Raw genomic sequence first — 6,379 nt, 5'->3', positions numbered from 1 at the left:
AGGAAACAGTGATTTTATTTTCTGTGTTGTTTCACTGAGCTGCTGATGTTCACAGTTGTGTAAGTATTAGTTTGTATGCCTCTGGCTCTTTGTAAATTAAGATGGCACAAAGCAGAAATGATAAAAAATGTCCTCGTCTGTTGAAAATCTACACTTTTAGAATGAATATCTCCTTACAAATGATGTAGATGAAGCAATCTACTTATCTCAATCTGGTGCTAAGTTTGTGGACATTATGTCTGCCAAGTTTTTATTTATTTTAATTAAGGGAAACAAGATTACAGAGGGTTTAGTCCAACCTATGTAGACATTTTTAAATGTCTTAAAATTTAATGAACCAAACTATATATTCCACGTTTAAGTCACTATTGGTGTTCATCACTTCTATTTACATCAGTTTCTACTTGTATACATACATTATTACACATCTATAGGTTATAACAGATGTATAAAGCAGATAGGCCACGCCCACCTAATGCTAAGCTAATACCTTGTCAAATATGCAGGTTGATTAGGGTGATTGACACCTCTATCAAAAGGTCAGAACCAGTAGATTTGACAGGTAGTAGTAATATTAGTGCTATACTCACCAAAGAAAATGCATTGTAAGCTAAACGACCGTTGCCACATTCTCCCCCAAAAAAGTCCTCCACAAACATAATAAATGTCTAATCCTAATATTTTTAGTCTTGAATAAACACAGACATGTTGGTCTATCTGAACCAAGCGTTTATTGCCCTCAAATTGTCACGACCTGGAGTTTGTTTATGGGTTAGTTTTCCTGGTTTTGGGTTTTTAGTTTAATCTGTGTTTAGTTATTTTCCTTCTGGTGTTTTGTTTCCCTGGGTTTGTGTTTAGTTCTTGTCTTGTCTTGTGTACTTTGGTAGTCCTGCCCCCCCACCGTGCATTGTCTTGAGTTTTACTTCCTGTGGTTTCCCTCCTTGTGTGATCACCTGCCCTCATGTGTGGTACCTGTGTCTCGTTGTCTTCCCTGGTCCCTTTGTATATAGTCTGTGTCTTCCCCTCTGTCTTTGCTAGTTCGTCTTGTCCGGTGTAGGGTTTGTTTCTGTCCTTGTCTCGTCCATGCCTTGATCCTCGCCTACCATGCCATGTACTTCTGCCTGACCTCGGGGTGCTCCAGGTAGTTGCTTTGTTCTTATGTTTTTGTTCCTGCCTTTTTACGCCCTGTGCCTGTTTTCCTTTATGTAGTTTTACCACGCTGTTGGTTGTTGGTTATTGTGTTGTTTTGCCTTCCTGGCTTTGAATAAGGAGCTTTTTGTTAGCTGTAACCGCTCTGTGCCTCTGCAATTGTGTCCTCCCCCTGACGAACCCTGACACAAATATGACTGATTATTGCAAATTTACAGAAGAAAGACAGAATTTTTTATTACTCGTGATTTTTTTACTTTTATATTCTTTATATTCTAATTCACCAAATATTTATAATATAGCAAAACAACTGTAAGAGTGTCAATTGGTGAAGTCTCAGCTTTCATATGACACCTTGTTTGTGTGACCTGAAGTATCACAGAGCTAGAAATAAGAATGTGGCAAGTGTGTCGACTTTGATATGAGAATTTTATTTTGATGAGTGATGATTGATTTGCATGGTGTTGAAGTTATGTTTGATGTGTGTAAAGATGGCTTATATGTGCTTGTAGTAGAGTTTCCAATGTTTAATTTGATATGCAATGTGATTATTGTTTACATGGTTAGTACAGTGTTATATGGCTTTTATTCTTTGGGTGCATGAAAAAGCCCCCAAATTTGGGTCCCTTGGGGTAGATAGGGTTAAAGGCGTGGTTTCTCTGGAGTTACTTCTTGTTCATTTCCTGACAGACTGCAGCAGATGAGCAGCTCCACACATGAAGCTGGAAACTTCTGGAAGTCAGAGCTGACTCAGCAGGTGAGAATCTGTCAATATCTGATCAGTGATCAGTTTGACCACCTCATTGATTTTACTGCAGTGTAACTGATTGATCTTTATTGTTGTTTAACTGAAACGTCTGTTCTACAATCGCTCCCTCTCTCAAACTCAGATTATATATCCACACATAGTGACAGGTAATTAGTGCATCCTAGTGGTACACATGCGTAATTACAACTGATCCTCACAAATCCATTCGTTCTCTAGTAACCCGCTTTGTCCTGCAGTGCAGGCTCACAGGGGGCTGGAGCCCATCTCATCACAAATCCTTCCAGAGAAATCTACCTGACGTGTGGATGACACTGCACTCATATCTGTTTGATCTACTGTTAACCCATTCACATCTTCAGTGCAATTATCTGAACTCTACAGTATTTTGGACAGGCTATGAACCAACTGAAAGACTTTACAGTGTGTTATTAATATACACACAGACATACAGTACGTGATGTCAAATATCCCCTTCAGTCTGTACATGAGAACATGTGAGGTTAAAAACGTGAGGTCAGTCCTGATCCGGTCCTTTTGGGATGAAATGAAATAAATGATTAAACATTCCAGTCATTAAGTCACAGCATCTGCTCACGTAAACAGCTGCAGCCATTTGAAATCATTTCAGTTATTTTTTGTACACACAGCACCCCATGTTGACAGGAAACATTTCTGCAGATTAAAAAACAAAAAGTGAAATATGATTCAGATGGTTCTAACCTTCATCTGAGTCCAGCTGTGTTTGGTGATGCTGATTGGACTTGATGAGGAAAGACACACACCTGTCTGTATAAGACTTACAGCTCACAGTGCATGTTAGAGCACATGAGGAGCATGAGGTCAAAGGTCAAACTGAATCTGACTGTCTGTGGGACCCTTTGTATTTTTCATCAACAGAAAAATGATCCAACCAATTATTGTTTTAAACTGAGACTCACTGGCCCTGGCTCATTGACTGTGATGAACATATATCTGAACACATTTTCATTGACCCACACACACACATTTCTATTATATACAGGATGTTTGGGTCTACTGGACCCAGGCATATAAAAGTGTGAAAAGTGCAGTGTTGTACCCTCATACCTGGGCCTGCTGTTTGACAGTCCCAGGTAGTGAAAGTGATCTCAGTGAGTTGTTGGATCAAATAAATGTAATTATGTGCAGTTTCATTAACATTTGTGTGTTTGGTTTTAAAACCTAAACTTAAAATGTAAACTTGTTGAAGCAACACAAACCAACTAAGTCAATTCAACACAACATTGTTGAGTAAACTGAACGCTCACCAACCTGATACCTACACCTGACACCAGGTGGCAGCACTTGGCTGTGTGACATGCACAGTTCCCCTTTGATGAAGTTGTCCAATTTACTTAATATAGTTATGTCAACAAGTTCCACAGAACTTAGTTGTGTTCAATCGAAATAACTAAATTATGTGAAGCTAACAAGACTGTGTTAAGTCATTTCAACATAATCTGACATTTATTACACTGACACACCTAACACCAACTAAACAGCTCACATTTCTACACTGAAATAAATGTGGATTGATATTTCCTTAAAGAGCTTGTAATGTTTTGCACTCAGAAAGTGCCTGTAATCTTTATTCAGGAGTTTAAATTAATGAGTAAACATTAAATTAGTACATGTTAATTAGTTCCTAAAATATGGACTTGAATTGTGCCTTTATTATGAGAATAAATATATAAATATTTATTTTCAAATGTATTTCTGTAGATTATTTATTGTGATACTATATTTGAAAGATGTCAGCAAGAAAAACACACGAGGAGCAGGAAAAAACAGGACACAGGTGAGACACATTAGGGCCAGCAGGTGATCAGCAGAGGAGACACAAGGAAGTGAAGACACCTGAAACGAGAGGCATGTTAGAACTACATGAAGCTGCTTGGAGGAGCAGTGAAACCTCTTCAGACAACTCTATAACTCTGCAGGTTCTACACTTGATCAGCAGCTACTTCACTTGCAGCTAGTTCAAACTTTGAAGGTCCAGCCACTGTCACTGACGGTGTCTCCTTCTCTGTTTCAGCTGAAGACACAGCTGGACTGATGGCAAAGCCCGCTGACCGTGAGTACAGTTTTCTCTCTGTACACCACACACACCTCAGTGCGAGTATTTGGGTTTTTACTGACCTGACCTTTGACCTCTCTGACCTCACAAAGAGGGCAGAGTCCAAAGGTCAGCACCAGTTCCTCTTGAACACACCATAAACCAGCTGATAGACTGATGATCTTTATTCTTTGATTGATCCCAAACTGGGAAATGTCAGGCACTCAGCGTTCTATACACCCTGAAGCCCATCAGTCCTCACAGGACAGAGGGCAGGGGTTCCTGAACACACCACAGAGGTCATCATCTTTCTCTGCTCTCCTCTCAGACACGCACTTTGTGGAAAAACACAGAGCCGACCTGATCCAGAGAATCAGCAACATCGACCCCATCCTGGATCAGCTCTTGGGCTCGGTCATCCAGCAGGAAGCATATGATCGGATCAGAGCTCAGCCCACCAGCCAGGACAAGGTCAGGGAGCTCTACACGTTCCTGCAAGCTGGAACAGAGGCCAAAGATAAATTCTACCACATCCTCCAGACGCACGAGCAGCTGCTCATCGATGACCTCAATAAGACGTAAGCTCTGTGAGGACACCCAGGCCTGAACACCAGTGTCATCATGAGGGAACAATATATATTCTATATTTTACTCGTGTTACCTTTACTTTTCCCTTCGTTTACATATAAACAGAGTTTTCGGCTCTGAAAGATCTTGAACCCAGGGATCCACATAAAGAAAAGGGACCCGGCCTGTATAGGCCAAAATAGGGTTACAATAATATTCTCATAACAGAATATGTCTTTACATATAGATACGGACATATAAACACATGTATACACAACCATGTACCATGTAAAACATGGCCTCTCAATGGTCATTATAAATATTCTCATTATCAGCTTAACTGATTATAAATATCAACATTAACATGAGACAATTTGGCTGGACCATTACTTTCCATACTAGAACTACTCATCTCCCATTTTCTTTTTTTTAAACCACTCACTCTCAAAAAAACAGAGAGGAAAATGTATTTTAACATCATAATATGAACAATATTTTTAAGCACAACACATGAACTGAACGCCTCCTTACTCCATATTATCATTAGCAAATGCTTCATCTTCCCTGGTTTCTTTGTGAACATATGTAAGATGGTTTTAGTCAGAAATACTATGAGTGTCCTGTTTTCTAAAGGAGACCTTAAGAGGACTGTTAGGACTATTATGCAGCGATTAGCCTGTTAGATGCCATGCATCAGTTATTATTATGATGAACTAATTTCATTAGTGAACTTTACATGACTGACAGGTTTCATTACAGAATAGCTCCTTATATAGATGTTCTTTTTGGCTGCCATCTCTTGTGTCTCGAACTCACTGTCTCACATGTGTTTTGATGCTGCCAACCAACGTAGCTACACACATGACAGCCTTTGATATAACACAGTCAGAATGTGTTTCTTCCTGCAGGGTGGACCATGGTGGAGAGCAGACGTTAAAACCTGATGTGAGGAAGGGTAAGTTTGACTCAGTCTTTCCTCATGTTATTGTGCATGAGTCAGTGTTCTATCAGTCCATCAGAAGTCCTGTCTTTAATGGACATTTGTCTCTTGTATTCAGTCACAGTGTCATTGCACACTTACTGGATCCTTATTGTTCTGACCCACATATGCAACAAGAAAAAGGCTTTTGTCCATCAAACGTCTGGATGTGATGTCATTGGAGTGAATATGGACTGTGACCTGCTAGCATGTCCCAGGTGTCTTTTTAGTCTCATGTCCTCCTCACTTCCACTCTCACATGAGCCAGATGATTTGTGTGTCTTTAGTCTGTGTCTGAGTACCTGTTGTGTTGATGTGTTTGTGTAGCTGGAGTCCATCTTGCTTTTGGATCAGTCATTGTCATTTGTAAGTAGCTCTGTATATATTGTCATGTGTAGCTGCAGCTTGTAGGAGGGAGACGCCCTTTTTCTTTGTTCTCCTGTTTTTGGGTCAGGAGTTTTAGGTTCCAGCTTTGCCATTTTTTTTCTTTTGTTAGGGAACTTTAGTGTGTTTTAGTGTCTTTTTGTTTGTTGATTTGGGCACTGCTCCCCTCTGAGTTCATGAACTACAGCCTAACACTGGATCCAGCCTGTGTACCAAACACTGCAGTGTTTAAGGTGCCCCAATCACTTCCTTTGTCTTTTCAGATTGTATATTTCAACTCTGACAGGTGTTAGAAAGTAACACTGGCTGACAATAGTGTTAAAACTCTACACTAGTGTCAGTGTTGCAAAAACAAAACTACCACATTACACTCACACTAATACTGACACTTAATTGTCCATTAAAACTCATATGTTTTAATGTGTTTTGTTATATTACCATAGAAGCTCAAGTTAAG

Source organism: Parambassis ranga, unplaced genomic scaffold, assembly GCF_900634625.1.
Source record: "Parambassis ranga unplaced genomic scaffold, fParRan2.1 scaffold_21_arrow_ctg1, whole genome shotgun sequence".
NCBI classification, from domain to species: Eukaryota; Metazoa; Chordata; class Actinopteri; family Ambassidae; genus Parambassis; species Parambassis ranga.
The sequence above is the reverse complement of the archived record's forward strand: the minus strand, read 5'-3'. Positions refer to the sequence as shown.